This window comes from Pseudopipra pipra, chromosome 2 (genome assembly GCF_036250125.1).
Source record: "Pseudopipra pipra isolate bDixPip1 chromosome 2, bDixPip1.hap1, whole genome shotgun sequence".
NCBI classification, from domain to species: Eukaryota; Metazoa; Chordata; class Aves; order Passeriformes; family Pipridae; genus Pseudopipra; species Pseudopipra pipra.
The window spans coordinates 85,379,378-85,400,019 of NC_087550.1; the positions used below are offsets into that span (position 1 = coordinate 85,379,378).

General features: G+C 42.4%; 1 protein-coding gene across 6 annotated transcripts in view; it reads right to left on the reverse strand.

Moving 5' to 3' along the window:
* The window catches only part of LOC135409978 (regucalcin), an 84,551-nt gene extending 66,781 nt beyond the window's left edge, over positions 1–17,770 (reverse strand). Inside the window, exon 1 of one of the 6 annotated variants that reach the window (XM_064646197.1) lies at positions 17,487–17,617. The gene's annotated coding sequence lies outside the window, so the exon portion shown is untranslated. Of the gene's footprint in view, positions 1–13,477; positions 13,584–17,306; positions 17,418–17,486 lie in introns of those variants that run through there. The other 5 variants (XM_064646201.1, XM_064646199.1, XM_064646200.1 and 2 more) reach the window with 5 other exon arrangements.
* Positions 17,771–20,642: the final 2,872 nt, after the last annotated feature.

A 20,642-nucleotide genomic window follows, 5' to 3' on the forward strand; every position in this document is an offset into this window, starting at 1 on the left:
AGTAAGTACTACAATTAAAAATAAATTTGTAAGAATAACCTCAAAGTTGATTTTGTCACCCTCCTAACCTGAATGGGAACCGACGTTACCAATACCAACAAAATGATATTTTAATTAGTATGTTCTCTATACTGTTTTGAGAATACAAAAAAAAACCACCAAAACCCAAAACACCAAGCACGTTCAGATAGCTGAGATGGCTGCACACTTATTCAGCTGGCTTAAGGGGTTGATTTCTCCAAATACACTGATGCTTTCATCATTCAAGAGGGTCTTTATGAATCAAGCGTGCTTATAAATGCATAAGAGGACAAACAAAGTAAGGATAGAGGGAAAGCTCCATGTGGCTCCTCGTTTAATTCTTCACAACATTCCTTCAGACCTCTCCTTGACAATCCCAGATAGCTCAGCTTCCCTGGCAGGGATTCTGCTTACTCACCCTTTTTAATCTAGTCCCAAGACTTTAGCAGTACTAAGTAAGGGAATAGAAGGAATTTTTGCCTCCACCAACTGCCCCATTCCCCTCCTGCAGGATCCAGCACATGTATGTTTTGTGCCCTATTGTAATGTACATGGCAAAAGCGTTAAAGTCGTTACACCCAACAGATTAGTTGCAGCTCCTCAGAGATGTCAGCAGCTCGACCAGGGTCTGTCCTAGCAGGCAGTCTGCCCCATGCCTTGGAGTAAAAAGTCAAAAAAACAGGACATCTATGAGCTGGGGAAGAAAGTATTAGAGAGCAAAAATTCAAGTAAAAACCAAGGAACCGATAACTGTATACCCTGCCAGAAGAAAAAGAATAAAAAACGGGGGAAATGACGACGTTTTTCTAACCAAAATCAGGCAGTTTCTGGCCAGAGTGTCAGCACCATGCTCTAACATTTGTGCTTCTCCACCCATCTGCAGTACAAGAAAAGGATACAACCACCCATCCACTGAGGAGTGGCACAGATCCCATTACTTATTACAGCTATTGTTGCTCAACTTAAGCTGTGGCATCAAAGGAAAACATTTCCTTAGAATCTGAGGTGGGGGAGGCGGAGAGGCAGAGGAAGAAGGGGAACACACAATATATTATAGCTCCTGTATGTTGACTGTACAAAATTTTAAAGTTTTGGCTACATTAATTTTCTTTGATTTAGTTTTGTCTTTGGGGCTTTTGTGTTTTTGTGTTTAGTTGGGTTTTTTTGGGGGGGAGGCAGGAAGTCCTTGGTTGGTTTGGGGTTTTTCATTTTGTTTTTTTTTTAAATCATCCTAGGTTCCTCTTCCCATCTCCTTGACACTCTCTGGCTATACCCCACATTAAGCAATTAACTTTGAGCAATGCAAGAAGATCTGTAGATCAAAGCAGTACCAGAGCCAAGGTTGCTGAAACATGAATCATGTTACGTGGGTCGGGTTTTTAACTCGAGATAAACACTCTGCCACCACCGCCACCACACACAGAGCCTGAAGCAATCAGCAGGGTCCACAAGCAGGAGATGCAGTGCACTTGGCAGGAGCATCGATGGGAGGCTCCAGGCTCCATCCAGAGGGACCCAGCTCATGCGCAGCAGAAAGACAGTGTGCCCAACAGACACACAGGGAGTGGGAGTGACCAGAGGGACTCGCTTTAAAGGCCGAACTGCTGCTCTGCCTGGTATTACTCTGGCTGGTACTCTGCCTCTACCCTCCAGCTAAGAAATGCCAAGAGCCTCACCCACAAAATGCACTGGGGGAGGGAGGGCAAGCAAAGAAAACAAGTAAATAATTAATAAATGGCTGGCTAAGTTTTCCAAACGTGACTTTGAACAAATTTTTCTTATGAGATGTTTCATTATGGGATAATTCTTTAGTGTTCCGATTGAACCCATTTAATGTATATTTTCCATAGAAACACAAGCAAAGCCCTGGTTGTGGCAGCTCAAATGGCATCATTAAAATGCAACACAGCCTACAACTTTCAAGTGTGAACAAAACCACAGCTTTTGCCTCCCAGCTGAACCACAAAACTAATACATTTTTGAACTCTTCATTAAAAACACATTTATTTGCTCAGTTAAATGCCAAGATGAGCTCTGAAATACTGAAAGGTTAAGATAAAATTTTTTCCTTCTCTAATCCTTACAGTATACACTCATAATCTTCAGTCTCAACTTTAGTTATTTCACAAGCATGAAAAAAATACACAAAATAGGATGAAAAGTATAGTTTCCCCCACAAAATACCCTTTCCCCCTTCCTTTTTTGAAAACTAGTCTTAACATATCAACTGAGAAACACTAAACTAAATCACCTCAAATTAATGATTGAGGGCTCTTCCCCAGTAGATAAAAAAAAGGAAGAGTGCCCTACAGCCTGGAATGGTGCCAACCTCCCCATGAACAGCAGGGTGAAGAATGCACAGGAGATGCTCACCCTCCCCACCACACACGCTGTGCCAACAGACATCACACTTGCACTGTCCAGGTGCATTTGAAAAAGTAAGGGGTCAGCAACAGAAACTGTGGCAAGAAGAAACAGAAAAACAAACAAATAAAAAATTATAGGAACTAATGAAGAGCGTAGACACAGAAAATAAAACATAGAAATGCACAGTAGCTTTTCATAAATACTGCCTGGAAACTAAGCGTCACCAGGGAAAAAAGCATCAGCAAGACTTATTTCTTAAAATACAACTTTTAACAACAGAAGGCCATTTGGAACACAGATCTATTTTTGCAGTTATCACTACTGTTATACTATCACTCTCTCTGTAATTTACCATAGTACTTACCAACAGTCAAGCCACCAAAACAAGAATTGTGCTGGTTGAAAACAGCACCTCATGTTTTTCTCTTCAACTGTCCCACACACTACACTGCGATTTTAAAAAAACAGAGATGGTCACAAAAAAAAGATGTGCCAGGGTCCTGGAAAAGGGCAGCTAGATAGGACCAAAAGCTCAGACTGTGCATAATAGAGGCTCTCCACGGGAGCCCCTACCACTCTGTGCAACCCTTACTGCCAGAAAGCTTGTCCCAGTACTTAAAGTACACATCTCCCTCAGTGCAGCTCAAGCCCTTTACCAAAGTCTCTCTCTGCACTGGACTCTGAAGAAATCATCCTTTTCTTCTTTCCACAGTTAAGCTTAGTGTTCAAACCTGAGGTTAACTCTTTTGTCAGTACATCCTTGTCGTTTCTCCAAACTAAATAAACCCTGGTTCTTTCACCCTCTGCTTAGATGACATGTTTTCTACATTTCTGATTCTTCTAGTTGCTACCCTCCACACAAAACAGTATGAGGTGATGCCCAAATCTGGACAAAGTCTCCCAGCTAAATCCTTCCCTACACGGAAAAGACTATTTTCTTTTTACAGAAAAATATCCTTTACTCTTACATGAGTCTCAGATAATAATCCTACGTATAAACTCCAGTGCATTTGCTTTTGCAACAGGGTGACTCTTGCTTCACGACCTGGCTGAGAGCAGTGGTTGCTGCTGGGCCCACTGAGCACAGCCTGCAGGAATACAGCCAAAACTTCCTGCCACAGAGCTGCCCCTCCACCCTATCCAACCCCTCCTTCCAGACTCCTTCTCCAAACTGTCAAAGTAACTAAATTCAAAGCATCTTCTCAAATAGACACGCAGCTCCACCCAGCTTCATCCGGGTATTGAAAGAACAGTCCTCATTCCTTCACCTACATCAATTAATAGCAAGTATTAATTCACCTGTCTTGTTTGAAACCCATTAGCAACTATCCTCTCAGGTTTCTCAGCAGCTGCAAATATTCCTGAGAGCATTTCACGTAATCCATATATCCTTAGCTTGATTCTGATAACATGCTTTGTCTGGTAACTCGCATCATCTACTGTGCAATTCCTACCTCACAAATGACTTTGAAAACTGAATTAGAAAGCTGGTCTTGTGATGCTTCACATCTCCTTCCCCATAAATAATCCCACAGATATAACACTGCTTATGTGGGAAAGGTATTAGAAAATCATTTTATTATTTCCATTTTTTTTTACAGACTGTTTCAGATATCTAACACATACAGCTCCCTGTGGACTACCAGTAACACTAGACAGACCTCTTACAAACGGCAGATCAAAATGTTAATACTATCAAGACAGCATAAGAAAGAAAGCCAGTAGGTTTTGAGATTATAAGTCTAGTATGAAGCAGGAAGGTAATGGTACTCTTCCCTTTATAGTTCTGGAAAAAAATCATAATAGGAACAAGTATCCAAATACCAAAACAGTATCCATCATATTTAACTGAAGAGCTATTTCCAGGCAATACTTATCCTACAGGGCCTATAAGTAGAAAAGAAAAAGTCACTAAGCTTTAAGAAAAGTCTTCTAAAATACTTACTAAGTCTTCATAGCAAACAGTGTTGGATTTTTCCTTGTAATAAACTGGGATTTGTTGCTTCTTCTTCACCAGTTTCTAACAGGTCTAACTACAGTGAGTACTCTGCAGGTTCGTGATTTTTACCTCTCTTCCACACTGGCTTAGCCAATAAAGTAATTCAGTATAAATTCACAATGTCATTGTAAAAAATCTAAAGATAGTCCATTTCATCTTCAGATAAGTCTGAGACATGGAAAGCACCTAGTAAATACTGCAACTCTCTAGCACCTTCACAAAAATATTTCATTATACCTTTACACAGCAACAAGCCTACTCTTAATAATAGCAGTGATTTAGTAATTCCCAGCAACCAATTAAAACTTGCTGGGAAAACAATTTCCCACAGCAGCTTACCCCACTTTCAGACAAACAATGCAGCAGGATGTCTAGAAGGATAGGTTTCATAAGACAACTAACAACTGCCATCAAGACGTTTTATGAAATACTCTGAAGTCCCGGGCCCCAGGCGCTCAGATGGTGACCCAACACAGCAGTAGTTATTCAGCGCATGTGCAGTGCCAGCCATCCTGCAAAATACTCAAAACTTCTTATTCATTGCTTGGAATTGCTTGTAACACAACATAATTAACATACAAAAACGTGAGTCAGGGGCTGAAACAACTACCCTTACAAGGAAAGGCTACCAATACCAACATACACGCAGGATTTAATTTAAACACATAACCTAAGGTGCAAAGTTGTTAACATTCTTCATATACCAGCAGGATATTAGCATTAGTCAAACAAAAGCGTGGTTCTGTAAGAGGTAAGATGTAATGGGACAAATTTAAGAAAAACCAAAAAGTTTAAGCTTAGCATTAAGGAAACGGCCTGAGAGTCAGAACTGCTGACCCACGTCCCCAAGGGAAGGATTGGAGGTTGCAGCTCTTGACGTTTAAACAAAGACTGGACAAGAGTCCTGGTTGCTGCAGTGCCAAGACAACATGCTCCACGGAGCTCAGCTTTTCTCAAACCAGCCGGAGGGCAAGGCAACAATAAATGGGACTTGAGTATAAAGAGGACTGCACAAAGTGGTTTGTTCAGCCTGTCTGCACTGAGGACTGCACCTCACCATGCAGATGTGCTGCTGTGGAGCAGCAAGTACTGTGCCTCAGCTACTCCACAGCATACGTACATATTGCTGTGTGCTGGTGAGAGGAAAGCAAACCCAGGTAGCTATTCCACCACTATGTCTCTCTTGTCTGCATTCAAAACTGAGGGATTTATAACCTGACGGATGCTACGGTGTACAGCTGCATGCAAGGATAGCTAGCGCACACCAGCTCAGGCACCTGCTCCTCTTTTTCAGGACAAAATGCTAAGGAGATGGGTTACTTTAGTCTAGTGCAGGGTGCATCTCTCTCTGAAGAGTGGGTATTCCCTGCAGCAGGTTGCATTTCAGTGCACAGTAACGTAACAGAAAGAGACCACAAAGGCATGTGACAGAAGGCCTAAATTGACATAAAAATATCAGAACTGGCAAGATGCTTTCTGATCCACAAACCTGGAATGAGGTACAGGCAGAAACAACAAATGTATTTTGGTGATACCTACAACAAGGAGCTTGAAAACTAGCCACAGCCACATGTTGTCCAGTTGGATATTAACTACCAACCCACCTCATTCCAATTGTACTACCTGTACTAAACAGATGTGCTCGTGTGCCTTTCCGACAGCTGACTGATGGCAGTACTATTTCATGCTATTTTCTGAAGGGATGTTCAACATTTCAGAAGCCATAATCTAGATGACCTAGAAGCATCTTTTTCCACAGCTGAATTCCATTATTTAATGCAACTATATTTGTGCAGCTACAGACCTTTAGTGGAGATCTTAAAATAGAAAACAAAATTATTCACCAAGTGTGAGAATTTCTAAAGCACGGTATGATAACAGATGTTATGTTTCTGATGGCACAGCCATGCCACTCTCATACTCTCCACAGGAAGTCCCATGATCCCACCACAAACACAAGAGAGTCACAAATGCTAAAAGCAGTGTGTGGATCCTCCACACACTGACAATATAAAATATGAAGGGACAGATTTAAACTTCAGCCTGAAGTAATACCAAACTGTGCACTTCAATGCCTTCAAGTTAGATCTCTGGCTCAGGAACAAGAAACAGCAAACCTCATAAGGCTTTGAACTCCCCATGCATCAAATGGAAAGGTCTTTACAGTGAGATTCCAAGTGCCCAGCACATTCAGGACAGCCAGCTCACAGACCAAAGACAGAATAATGCCAGAAATCTCTCCTCTCACAGATTCAACTGCTGATTTGCAGCCCTGTAAATGGATACCTTCAGGAATCAGATACATGCTTGGATCTTTCTTCCTCCTCTCCTCACATGCACTCTTCAGGCATCAAATTCAGCATCATGTAACGTGTCAGTGGTTGCCACACCTGCAAAGGCCATCCTTCTTTTTCCACCTCATCTTTCCAGCCCTCTCTCGTCCACAGAGATTCAGCCTCAATGCTTTTTCCCTTCCTCTGAACCCCTTTCCATCACAGGACTCTGCTGCTGCCTATGTAGAGCACACAAGCACCTATGGTCATTCCTATCACTTCTGCCAGAAGACCGGTCTGTGCAAGCTTTTCCTATCTATGTTGTGCTATTTTGCTTCAACCACTTACTTGCAGGATGACCACCAGTTGCTGGGTAGTGCCAGGAGGAGCTCATGCCTCAAACCACTACCAGCTTTTACAAAACAAATGCGCCTTCTGAGCTTCTGTTCCCATCACAGTCAACTAGGAAAAATAGAAAACTACAAACAAAAACAAAAACCCACAAAACAAAAAAAACCCACCCCGTACACACAAAAAAACCCCAAAACCAAAAATGTCACCTATAACTGATTGACATCTGTTACCTTAAAAAAAAAAAGATTAAGAATAATATGTCTGGATTACAGAAGGAAGGTTATCTCAGTTTTATCTCGCAGTTGGATGACAGTAGTCAAGGAAAGAACTTGTCTCCTTTTCTGGCTATATTAAGTTGTGACACTCACCAATGTACAATACAGGGATTCACACAGCCCACAAAGCACGCAATTTCAAGTTTCTTCAACTGCTTTGGCTATGTAGAATTTGAGTAAAACAGTGTGGATATACTGAATACTCCTGGCCCCGAAGGGAGTCTCAGTGGCCACAGAAAAATAACCCTCATTAACAGGTCGCCACACATCAAAACAGTTCCCAGAGGAAAAAAAAGCAAAAGGGCAAGAAAAAAGTAACAATGTTAACTTCACTTGATCATTGCAGTGATTTAAAGTTCTTTTGACATCCTTTATGAAACTTGGGACACTGGCATTTGTGATATTTCATAAGGAAAGTTCCTCTGTTCTTTCTTGGTCAGACATCACACCAGGACTCAAACTGTTACCTTCTCCTGAAGGGGGAAACTCTATAAATAAACAAAGCATCCAAGCTTTGCAACTTAGACCACAAAACACAAGGTTTGGAGCACAATTTAATGACAATTAATGAAGCAGCAGACATGAAAACACAGTAAACAAGATTTTATCGACTTCATCCTTTGTGCCTGCAAACTCCATAGCAGCAACCAAAAATGACTTCTTCCTTGAAGGTGATCTTAAATGGTTAGAAAGGGTTGCAGTTTTTTTACTGCTATGAAAGAAAAACCTGTGTCAACTAACTAATCCTTTTCCAAAGTCATTCCCACTCAGTCAGACAAAACACATGACAAGCTTTGAGAAACAAGCAGGGAAACTTTGGTCTTGGTGGAGTCAATAGGAATTAAAGTCAGCACCAAAACAAGGCCAGAAACTAGTAGAGCATTTATCTGAAGAATCTGTGAGCAGAACTTGTAAATGACAAAACTGAGTTTATTTCTTCTCAAAATTTCCTGATGCAAATATATTAGGGAAGGGTGGGGTGTTGCAAGATTAAGTCGTATTGCAAGATAACTATTCCTTTTTAAAGCACCTGCTGCCAGGAAAACTTACTGTCAAAAGGGAAAACATGACCTTTAATAGAATAGTCTAAAATACTCAGACCTTTATGATTTCTTGTAGTTTATTAAATTAAGACTTCTACTACATAAAGCTGATGCCTTTATGGAAGCAAAGCTTTTGACATTGTATAGCAAGGGATAAAAATAGAGAGTCTGCCACTCACATCATTATGGATGGGTTTCCACCAGTTCCAAGGAGGACAGCAGGTAATGCTGCCTCTCACAACACACTGGTATTTAATAAAAAAAATAGAAGAGAAAACTTACTTTAATAGGTTTGCACCCTGAGAGTTTTACATTACTTCTGCTTACCTGAAGCACAAAAACCTCTATAATCCTCTCAGATCTGGAAAGCTCGAAAGCAAAGTAAACAAAGGAGCTGAGCTTTTTCTCCTTTGAGATTTGCCATCATGCAGTTACACCCACAATTCTGACTGATTAGATTTTTACAAGTCTAAAAGAGACCTCGAACAGGCAGAGGTGCCATAGAGCACCCTAATGTGGCATTAAAACCTCTAAAAGATAGATCTAAAGATGCTTTATTATGGCCAAAGGAGTCTTGAACAGGAGTGAAGCAGGCTCAACTTCTACAGTCTTTGTGCAAAGAGCTGGCACTAACATCATTTATTCAGAATTAAACATATATGACCATTCAGATCATTATAATAGTTACACCAGTGCAACACCTTCAAATTGTCATAAAAGCTGGTTTCTTTGATAGAATGAGTTTAATACATACTCCCTAAAATTATTTCAAGTAGGAAAGAAACAAAAGCATTTTGTCAAAAAAATTATCATAGGGTATCAAATGGCTAAAAAAGATTTGATAAAAGTAATCAGGATGCACTGAAACGTTTCAAAATCCACTAAACTAATGCTTTGTCACTGTCTTGCTTTTTCCAGCATTTCCTCGATACTTAAAACCAACTTTGCTTTTTAAACATACTTATTATTTGTACAAAAGTAAATACAATTGATGATGTGTGTTTAAGCCAAAGACACAGATTCAACTTACTTAACCAAGCACAACTTGCACATGTACAGGCGTAATAACGCAGAAGATTTTTTGTTAAACACTAGCTAAATAGCCATCAGACCAATATCAGCATTCACCAGAAAAATACAGGAATACTTTATTTTTATGAATATTAAAAAATACAACTTGATCTTCAGTGAATGATGCTTTTATATTTACACATATGTAGCCCCCCACAAATGTACCAGACAGAAAAAACAAAGCCTCACATAAAAACACTGATGAAGGAAAAGGCTCCCTTCATCAGACTAAGCAAGCCTACACAAATCTTATTAAAAAACAAAACCAACCAAAAAAGTCCACCAAAATACATTCAGGCCAACTGCAAATGATGTAGAAGTCTATAGTGTCTGTAGCCTGGTATAGGAGACAAATTTAATTTGACCTAGCTGATTTACAGGGTCCTAAGAAGACTGTAAGAAACTCACTAGAAATGCTGTTTTCTCCAACAACAGGGAAAAAATTGAAAAGTTAAGGCAAAAAGGAGACAGTCGACGGGAGACTACAAAGGCATCAAAGATATGGTTGGGAGAGATAAGTAGGAACTACAAATCACATTCAAGTTATCATCTGCAGTTTAGGGTTTTTTTTTTTTCTTCTTTATTTTACCTCAGAGATTTTTTCCAACTCTTAGGCCATTCATACCTCAAAAATGGACTGTTTGAAATGTGGAAGTCAAGCACACAGAAGTGAACACACAGAAAAAAAATTGTTTCAGTAATCTTAAAAAGAGAATAAAATGTCATCTTCAAAAGTTATTAAGACTTCAGTAACCTAAATTAATGCACATCCCTGTTTGTTGTTATATATGGAGGCTTCTGAAAATCTAAACCAAGTACATAGAAGACACCAAACAATGCATCTAAGACAGCACTTAAGCCAGATTAATCCATATAATGGGAGTCACGGGGCTCTGACTGATACTGAGCTGATTGGAGTGTAAGCTTTCTAATAACTTATGTCCCACCTCCTGAAGTTTTATGGCATTTATAAAGGAAGAAAAATGAAAACACCACAGATCAGATCTAGCAAAGAACCATATGTATTCAGTTTTAAGCAACAGAGGAAAGACGCAATACCAAGTACTGAAACAAAGAAGTCTTGACATTCTACAATAGTTGTACCACAGTTATTCTGTCTCTGTATAGGTGTATACAACCAAATAAAACAAGTCAGAGCTCCATCAAAACTGCAGAAACATACACAGATGTAACCTGCCAGTCACTGGCAAAATCTCATTTAATTGCCACTGTAAGTAAACTCTTTGTACCCAAGGTGTATGAATAAGTATCTGTATCAAAAATATGCCTACTACTAACTTCAACAAACTTAGGCATCTGAAAAATACCTGAATAAAGAAAAACTTCTACAATTTCCACAACTGTCATAAAATGTCACTGGAAATTACAGTATGATATTGCAAAAAGTACAAAACCAACAAAAACCAAAATGAAATCACCTAAAGTGATGGATATCAGTTGCAAAGAATACACAAAATCATCTTGCATAATTTCTATTCATATAAAAATATGGAATTATTTCATCCCACAGGTTTTTTCATCTTTTTTTCCTTTCTTTTTTGGCCCAGAAAGGTGAAAAAGCACTAACCAAACAGAGTGAAGAAAATTAGTATCTGTAACCCAGGCAGAATATTTTGAAAAAATAATTTCCATAAAAGAATCAATACCATTAAACAGGAGTGAATTTTACTTCCCATATATGCCAACAGTCATTACAATATTGTTTTTCCATAAACATGCACCTTGTGTTAAGATCAACTTTTTGGTTCCTCCTTCACTCTTAGCACATTCTGTTGCAAAGCTGCAAGTTCAAATTTGTCAGACAAAATGCTTCACTTACTTCTTAAGATTGCTCATTTCATGCTACGCTGGAAATGATTATGTTGTTAACATAAGAAAGACTGCAACTTCATTATCAGGTTTAAGTATTTGCCTTTCAGTTCCCTAAAGGACAGGCAATTTGATTTTTGTAAAAGAATACAACTGCTCTCTAATTAGGCCAAAGCTGAAGAGTTGCTAGAACTCCCCCAAATAAGGTTAACACTATCAAAGCGTAGCAGCAACACTAACAACCTTTCCCTTTTCAGAGAAATGGTCAGTGATTCCTACCAAAAAAAAAAAAAAAAAAAAAAAAAAAAAAAAAAAAAAAAGGCAGCTATTCCTGTGCTTGAAATGAGCATTTCTTCTCTCTCCTGTCAAATAACATCTAACAAGATTTACATTGCACTGCTGAGTAATCACTATATCAGTCACTACTTTCCGGCTGGGAAAAAGTCTATTTGTATGAAATCAGGAAGAGGAGTACCAGTTTGTTACTCCTCTTCCCATGCAAGTACTAGTAAAAGTGAGAGAGGTATTACTGCTACCTCTCCTTCTGCTTAGGCTCCTCCTCAGCAGACAATTGCTGAGCCTACCATTTTCCTGTGCGTCTCTAACTCGCTCACATTCCGAGGATTTGAGCTCCACAAGGTCTTTGGTTTCGGGGTTTTTTTTCATTGAAGCCAAAACCTGGGTGGGACACAGCACTGTTTCCAATGATGAGTCCTCTACAGCCACTTTGATATCAAAGCCTACAAATTGACACTGAAAGAATATTAAATACATACAAGCAGTTAAAAGCAGAACAATAAAGAGAATTAACACAAGTAATCCCAATAGGGCCATTTTTTTCCTCCCTTGAAAGGATACAGATTTCTCCTATACATTTCCATATCCTGCAGTTCAAGACGTCAGGTTTTCTACACGTCAGCAGGCAGAAAATACTGCCATTTTATACTGCTATACTTGATACATACGGGAAGATTTAAATATTTGCACATTAAAAGTAATCATTTTCTCAATACCACCATGGTCTTTAGAGAAAGGATTATTTAAAAACTGTCTGGTCTGTTAAGCCAATACCTACATTTTTTTAAGTAGAATGAATGAAAGGTCATATCTTAGTTATAGTTTTCAAGTGCTTGTGAACACTCGTGTTACTGTATCAGCCTACCAACCAAACTGCAGCGATTTAACAACCAAAATTCATTCATGGCTTCGCGAACGAAGATTTGGGAAGGGCTCTACCCACCTTTGTTACAAGTGCGCTGGTGGCTGAAAAGGCCAAAATATCGTTGGCAAAAAACACTTTTGTCTAACATTTGTAGCCAATACATAATTTATTCGCATATTTAAAGAATTTCAGTCATCCAGTATTATGTGATAAGCTATATAGCACAATTAAAAGCTAGTTAGCACACAGGCAGAACTTCTCCTATGCAGAAGTTTTCCTCTCACTATCCTGTCATCAACCCAACAGCATACTCCAGATCAAGAACTGCCTGAAAATGTAAAACACAGCTTGGAAAACACTTCCTAAGAGTCGCACAGAACTATTTCTCATAAATGTTCCTGGTCAGTTGTTTCACTTTGCAGAGCTTGGTGTGTGGAGTACCACACATCCCTCTGGAGGATCCCAAGCATTCCCACCCTTTACTCACCCACTGCACACCACTAACCCTCAGAAGCTGTTGGACTTGCTGTGCATCAAACCACTTGTGCAGGCGTGAAACTGCTCTGTAGGACATGAGCAAGGGCCTGAGCCTTTCACCAGCAAAGGCTACCACACAGTCAGGAGCTTTAAGCAGATAAGACAGACTCTCAGAAAACACTGAAGCAAGAATTTTTTAGAATGAGGAGGGAAGAAGGTTTAGAGCAAGGTTGAGAAGAAAGAGGTCTTGGGGAAGCCCTAGACAGTAGATTAGCAAAATACTACACAATTCCCTCAAGACTGTGTGACAAGCATATTCAGTTTAGCAACCAATCAGGCATGTGTATAAACTTGTTTTTTAATATCTCCCTACAGCTCTAATTAAAACACAAGGAGGCATTAACAATACGATATGTTATGTTCAGCATTCAATCCAATAAGCAAGAAACACAGCTCCATAATCTAATGCTGTAACAGGTGTACTTTAAAGAAGGAAAACACTCCAAAGTTTTCAAAGTTTTACAAGCTAAGGCAAGCATCCCAGCATTTAATCCCGGAGAAAGTTATAACAAACAACATCAGCAGTCATGAGCTTATCCTCCCACCTTCTCCTGCTCCTCTGAAGAGGGCAACTTAGCAAGTGCCAGTGGAGCCTCCGCAGTCACGCTCACAGCTCAGGGTCTCTTCCACTTCTTTAAGTCCAAGTAAAACTCGCATTACAGCTCTACAAATGGAGGAGCTTTCGTTAGGTCCAAGATCACACATCCCAAACTGCTCTAACCCCCACATTCTTGGTCTCCTACACACTGAAATAAAATATTAAGTGCTGAAAAAGTTCAGATGCCATCTAGAAAAGAGCGACTTGGAAGCAAATAAATATGAAAGTGTGAACAGCCAGGGAAACAGGGAGGTGCTTGGTAATTACATCAGCATCTTTACACAGAAGGCAACATCCAGACTGTCACACTACACTTCTAAAATTTCTTTGCCAGGTACCTTCTTGTAGCCAAAATAAGTCAAAGTATCAATGAAAAATACTATCTCTATAGACAGGCTTTTTAGGGGTTCTGAACATCAGATGTGCAGTTGCAGCTAGAAGATACTATTAAGAAAAGTAATTTTAAAGTGACAGGTGTAATTGATCATTCAACATGAATAAATATAAAAGAAATCAATTATCACACATTTTAATGGCAGTGATTAATTAAAATCAGTTGTGTGCTAAAATGCAAAATTTCATATAGTTATCTCACTTTCCAGAGGTGCCATCAAGCCCTACAGATCTCTGGCATCTCCCACTCCCATTGACCTAGCCTCTGCCAGCACAAAACCTGCCAGGGCCCTGACATAACATTTTGTACATCAGCTCTTCAAGATGCAAATAGCATCTGTTGGCTTCCACTACATAAATATCCCCGAAAAGAGCTATTATTAACTTCTTAGTTTCCATTTTAAGTAAAGTATGTAAAAACTGCATTTATGTCTCCAATTACACAAAGCCTTAAGTGCTATGGGCACTTCAAGTCTTCAGAAAAGAGAAACACCACATGATTTCAGAGGAAGGGTTCCCCTCTCCATAGAATATGAAAGCCCTCACGTCCACTTAGCTGTAGCTCCCATAAAAATTGTGGGAATGGGAAGAGATTAAGCAGCACATGCAAATAGCGAGTCTTGGCTCAGTCCATTTCTGTCCATAATGCAAGAAGGCACCAAGCAAAATGCAACACCACCACTGATCTAGACAAAACAGCAAGTTTTTGGTTATAAAACGCATTGAGAGAACAATACCCATACTTAACAAAATATTAACTTTTAAATTTCAGTTGAGTAAAACATTCTTTGCTATTAAATTGCCTGGTATTTTCTGAAAAGTGAGCATCTGCACTACCAAACCTATTTGGGTAATAGCCCCCCAAACCACATATCAACTTCTGAAGGTGACTTCTAAGGACTAAAGGAGAAAGACAAATCACAGAAATGGATGTTTACATGACATTTTCATCCACGGATCATAAAAGATGCAGTCCAGAAATGGGTACACATTCTCCAGATACATCCCATGTCTTGCCAAGCTAACCAAAGATGCCCAGACACCATGCCGCATTCCTCACCCACTGGGCCATGATGGCCAGAGATTAATTTCAAAGATTGAAATAAGCTACCTAATAGATCACAGGGTATCAACTAAAAGCTCAAGGCAGCTTGTACAGGGTTTAACTTCACTTCTCATCAACAGGTCTAACAAATCCAGCCATTTTCTCCATGGTCTTGGATGCTTGCTGTCACACCAGCAAGCACACGGTACCTACTACAGTGACCACACATGCGTGCCTGCCCACATGTATATATATTTAAATAAAGCTGTACAGGTAAAAATACTCAAGTGGAGTTAAGAAGCCTTTGTAAATTCTTCTCCATAAGTGAATCACCCGGTTCTATGAAAACTATGTGTATTTTGAAAATCAAAACAAAAAGCCCACAATAATCTCAGGTATTCCAATAAAACCCAAACATAAACTTCCTGATTTTCTGCTGCTGAGAGGAAGTCCACAGAATGGCACAGAAGGAAAAAGCTCAGTTTATTCTATCACTACACTGAAATCCTCTGTCCCGGGCTTTTACATTCACAGTGGATTTTCATGGTTTTAACAAGATCCCAAATGAACATGCGTCCTTACCAATAAATGCCACCGCATATGTTCCCTAGCAAACCTTTGCGGGTATCTGCTACATGTACATAAACAAATATAACAAAAGAAAGACCTACAGTCTAACCCAACTCAGAGGAATTTTTCCTGCTGGTGGAGGGAGGGAGGCCTGTTCTGTAATAGGAACCTAGAAAGAGGAAACATCAAACGAAGGACAGGTAATAGAAACAGTTCTCATTATTTTTATTACATTTACTGCATCTAAAGTCCAAGTTTTTTAAAGAAAGCTTTCTTCTCCTCCTCTTTGCAATAAAAACAGGGCATGTCACGTCTAGTCTGGAAAGAGGTCAGAAGTTCAGTTTAAAAAAAAAAACAACACAAACTTGGGATACTAAAAGTACTAACTTGACTCTAATTTGAAAAGGTACTTTCTTAAGTAAAGCAACTTCAAATTGCATTTTCTCCCTTTGGTAAAGTGCAGGTGAAGGCTCTTCTGATGTCTCCTTAAGTAACTCTGTAGCAAGCTTGAAAGTTATGCAAAGGTGCCTTCAGCCTCATTATCCTTTCCTCTCTTAGCCCATTTAGCTCTCAGGTTAGCTCTCTAACCATCACTAAGATACAGTCTCGCTGTGTAGAGATGAGCAGGTGTCTTTGAGATGCTCTACAGAACAGTGCACAACAAGCACCGACCTGACATAAAAAGTTGGCTGCTGATAAAACATTTTGCAACCACCACGACAAAATACAGTTCTCCCAATTTTTCAGTTTTAGTGCAAAGGCTCTTTTACATTATGAGAGTGGCACAACAGCTTTCAAGTATCTAGTGTATCTTAATCACAGGTTTTCTAATCACAACTGGATGTTGTCTCCAGCATCCCATTCCTCCTGAACATGAAAAAAACACAGGGCTTTAAAGTACAGCGCTAATTTAGTGATATTTTAATTAAACTACATAGTCACTCATTATAACAATTTGCAAACAATAGCTGAAGTCCTCAAATAACTACAAATGCTCTTCATAAAATAACTATAGTAAAAAAAAGGGAAAAACCGGTGTTTATTTACCTGTTAAGATGTATTTTAAGATGCCCTGTACCAGTTCTCCCATTAATCATTCACACCATTATTTGCAAGTGTTACTTATGATACATCCCCGGCCGCTGTACGTCCGTAGGACGAAGCCATGCCTTTGCAGAAAGATGAGCAGCATTAAAGCAAACAGGATGCAAGGGAGGAAGGTTTGATTTAGAGAACTGAAGTCGGGACCTTCCCGTTCCTCTCCCTACAGGCACGGGGGCACTGGGGCGCCATCCGCCCCTGCCGCCCAGGATAAAACTTACCTTGGCGGCGGGCCGGGCCGGGCAGGCGGCAGGGCTGCGCTAGCGCTTCATTGTCAAACTCAGTTCTAGCAAGTTCCTCGACACACCGGCGGAGCGGTGCTCGGCGGCGGACAAGCGCCCGGCTGTCTGTCTGTCTGTCTGTCTGTCTGTCCGCCCGCCCGCCACGCCCAGCCGCGCTCCGCAGGGCCCCGCCGGCTCGGGCACCGCCGGGTCGCCGCCTCTCCGGGCTGCGGCGAACAAAAGGGCGCTTGGCCGGCGGCCGCCCAGCTCCTGCCGCCCGCCGCGGGCGCAGCGCCCGCCCGGCTCCGGAGCCGCCGCAACTTTTCCCTCCGGACGCGGCCGGGGCCGCAGCGCCCACGCCGGACGGGCTGCCCGCCGCGCCGCCCGGGGGATGCTGTCCGCCCGCCCTCCCGCCCTCCGCCGTGCTCCGCCGGCGCTCCACGTACCCGCAGCACCCGCCGCCTCCCCGCGCTCGCCGCCGCCGCTTCCTCCTCCCTCCTGCCCGGCCTTGGCGCCAAACGCCGCCGCCGCAGGCCCGGCGCCTCCCCCGCGCACAGGCCCGGCGCGGCGGCCCCGACGCCCGCCCCCCGCCCCGCCTCCATGCGGGCGGCCCGGGCCGCGCTCACCTCCCGCCGCCGGCTCGGCCCGGCGCGCCGCCGCCGCCGCCTCCTCCTCCTCCTCCTGCCGTGCTCACCGGCGTGGGCGGCCGCGGCCGTCAGGGCTGGCGCTCCCGCCGCGGCAGTGGCGGCGGCTGCTGCTGGTGCCGTCCGGCGCCGCCGCGCATCGCCCCCGCCCGCCCGCCCGGGCCCGTGGCCGGCGGCACCTCCCGCCCTGCGTGCCGGGTGCTCGGCGCGCCCGCAGCCCGGCCCGCTCCTCCTCCGGCGGCGTCGGCCGCACAAGAGCCCTATTGTATTATTGACACTGCTGGGCTCCAGGCCCCGCCTCTTCCCCTTCCCTCCCTGCCCGCGCCGGGCCTTCCTGCCAGCTGCGCCGGCAGAGCCGCCCCCTGCCCGGGGAGCGAGCGGGAAGCGGCCGCAGGGGAAGGAAGAACAGCAACAGGGCTGGTGGAGGGTCTGGAGCACAAGTCCTGGGAGAAGCGGCTGAGGGAGCTGGGGTTGTTTATCCTGGAGAAGAGGAGGCTCAGGGGTGACCTTATCGCTCTCTACAACTACCTGATAGGAGGTTTTAGCCAGGTGGGGGTTGGTCTCTTCTCCCGGGCAGCCAGTGACAGGACGAGAGGACACAATCTTAAGCTGTACCAGGGGAGATTAGGTTAGACATCAGGAAGAATTCCTCCACAGAAAGGAGGATTAGATATTGGAATGGGTTGCCCGGGGAGGTGGTGGAGTAACCGTCCCTGGAGGTGTTTAAGGACAGACTGGACATTGCACGTAGTGCCATGGTCTAGTTATGTGGTGGTGTTTGGTTATAGGTTGGACTCGATGATCTCAGACGTCTTTTTCAACTTAACTGATTCTGTGGTTCTGTGAAGGCGCCCCAGGGGAAGGCCCCACTCACTCCCAGCCTTTCCAGTGGGCATCAGGGCTGAGGAGAGCGAACCGCACCTAGAACCAAGTGAGAGGCCAGAACTGGCTCCTGCTCCTTCTAGGTATTACCTCTTGCTTCAAGCTGCCCAGCACAGATGATAAGCCAAGGGGCAATGCCTGATCTGCACCCCTGAAACCACCAGCTATCAAGACCCAGCTTTGGGCTGGGCAGCTGGCAGCAAGGGCAGAGATGGCTGGGCACCTCACCACATCCCTCCTGCCTTCCAGCAGCTTCCGAGGGCACAGCACACCCATCTCTGCCCAGTCCAGTATTAAACTGAGAACATTTTGTGTAAGGGGCACAACTTGTAAAAAAAATGAGCATAAAGTTTATCTTAAGGCAGCTTTTAGCCAACCATCAATCTTAATCATTTGGCCCATGACAAAGTTTCTCATTAAAACAGTATTTGATAGAAAGCACAGTAGGCAGCATCAGAATAAAGGAAAAATTCAGCAAACCTCTGTTATTACGCCCCACACCCACACTCATTTCCCATACTGCTATTACCAAGTACCACTTGTGTCAAACACAGTGGAAACCCCTTTTGCTTTCCTTCCCAGAAAGACTGCTGCAAAGAGATTTAGCTGCAGGTCACTCTTCGGCTGCTGCAGCCCCATTTCTCCATGCAGCATGGGAGGACTATGGAAACTCGGCAGAGAAAAAAATGGAACCTGGGGACTCAAATGTGGGGTACAGGCCTTCTCTCTAAGCCAGGCACAGAGAAGAAACAGCAAGATTATAGTAAGGAGTACAAAGGAAAAAGAATGAAGAGATGAGCAGCAAGCATGGCAGGGATAGTTTGGCATGCCTGAGCTGCACTTCTGTAGTGTTTCCAGACAGCAGCCATAAGATGAGGAGAAACAGATCATAAGAAAGGAGGCATTGCTTCAGGCCATATGTTCCATCTAGCTCAACCTAGCCTCCTATCTGCTCTACCAAGTCACGGCTTCCCTGCATTGACTTCCTCCTGGCCCAAGTGGGAATTCACAGTAAGATGCTTCCCCCAAGTATTCTACAAACCTCCAACTACTTAATCAGATTTTCCAAACAGGATGTGATGCATCTGCTTAGTAACCCTCAACAGATCACTTCTCCAAGCACTTCTCCAAGTCAGCTTTCACTGAATCCATGGCAGCTTCTGCCTGTAAATCACTGCTGGCAAGGACTTCCATGCATCTACTACCTGCTGCAAAAAGAAAAAAAGTAGAGTCTTTTTTCTTTTGAATAACTGGTTAATATTCCTTAGTGTAATATGAAATGTAGCTTTCTACAAATGCAATTATACCACAACCAAACAGCAGTGTTGACATGTATGACTTCCTTCACACCTCAGCAATCACCTCATTTGCCTTCTCTTCATTAATATTTACCTGCCAGGAAAGCACTCTGAGCAGCATCAGAAAACCACAATATCGAGTAAAATACCAAGAATGCTCCTCCTACCACTGCCCCTTGTGGAATCCTCTGTATCAAACTGGATGGACCAGGCAGCAGGGCAGGCAAAACTGATTTTTAGACAAGAGATTTGAAGTCCAAAATGAAAGGAAATCAGAGTGATAAAACCACATTCATGCACTAAAGATCTGTTATCAACTCATAAAAGGAATAAAGTCCAATTGATTTAAACTAAGCAAAAACCATTTTCAAGTATCAATATCTTCATTCAGATTTTAAAACAATTTATATTTTTTGTGTGTCCATGAAACATATGGTGTTTAAAGTCTCCATGATTCTGAAGGACAACAAAGAATGTATATTCCCATCAGTGAAGGAAACATTCCTATGAGACGCTTCCTGCCAGATTACTTTATATATGAATGACCTCATCAGGAGCAGACACAGCCCAGCCCAGGGAAGGTGTTTAGCAGCTATCTTCATTTCCCATGCCTGGGATCACACACACCTCCCTGCACTGGCTGTCATGTGTCAGGAGATGATGACACCCAAACTTCTAATTCTATAGTAAATCCACAGCTTTACATGGTGGGCTCATAGCCAAAAGATAAGTGACATAGGAAAGTCTATGGCAGGAAGTCTGTGGGGCTACAAATTTCAATAAATGCTTTACTTCTACTGTGCATTTCTATAGGATCACCAAGCAACATGAATAAATAGGAAGCAGATTGTACACTTTTGTTCTTTTTAAAGACATATGCAACACAGTTTCCACATTTGCTCCCAAAAGGATGAACTACAGATGCTCTTATGCACCTGGAGAATATAAGGAATATAAG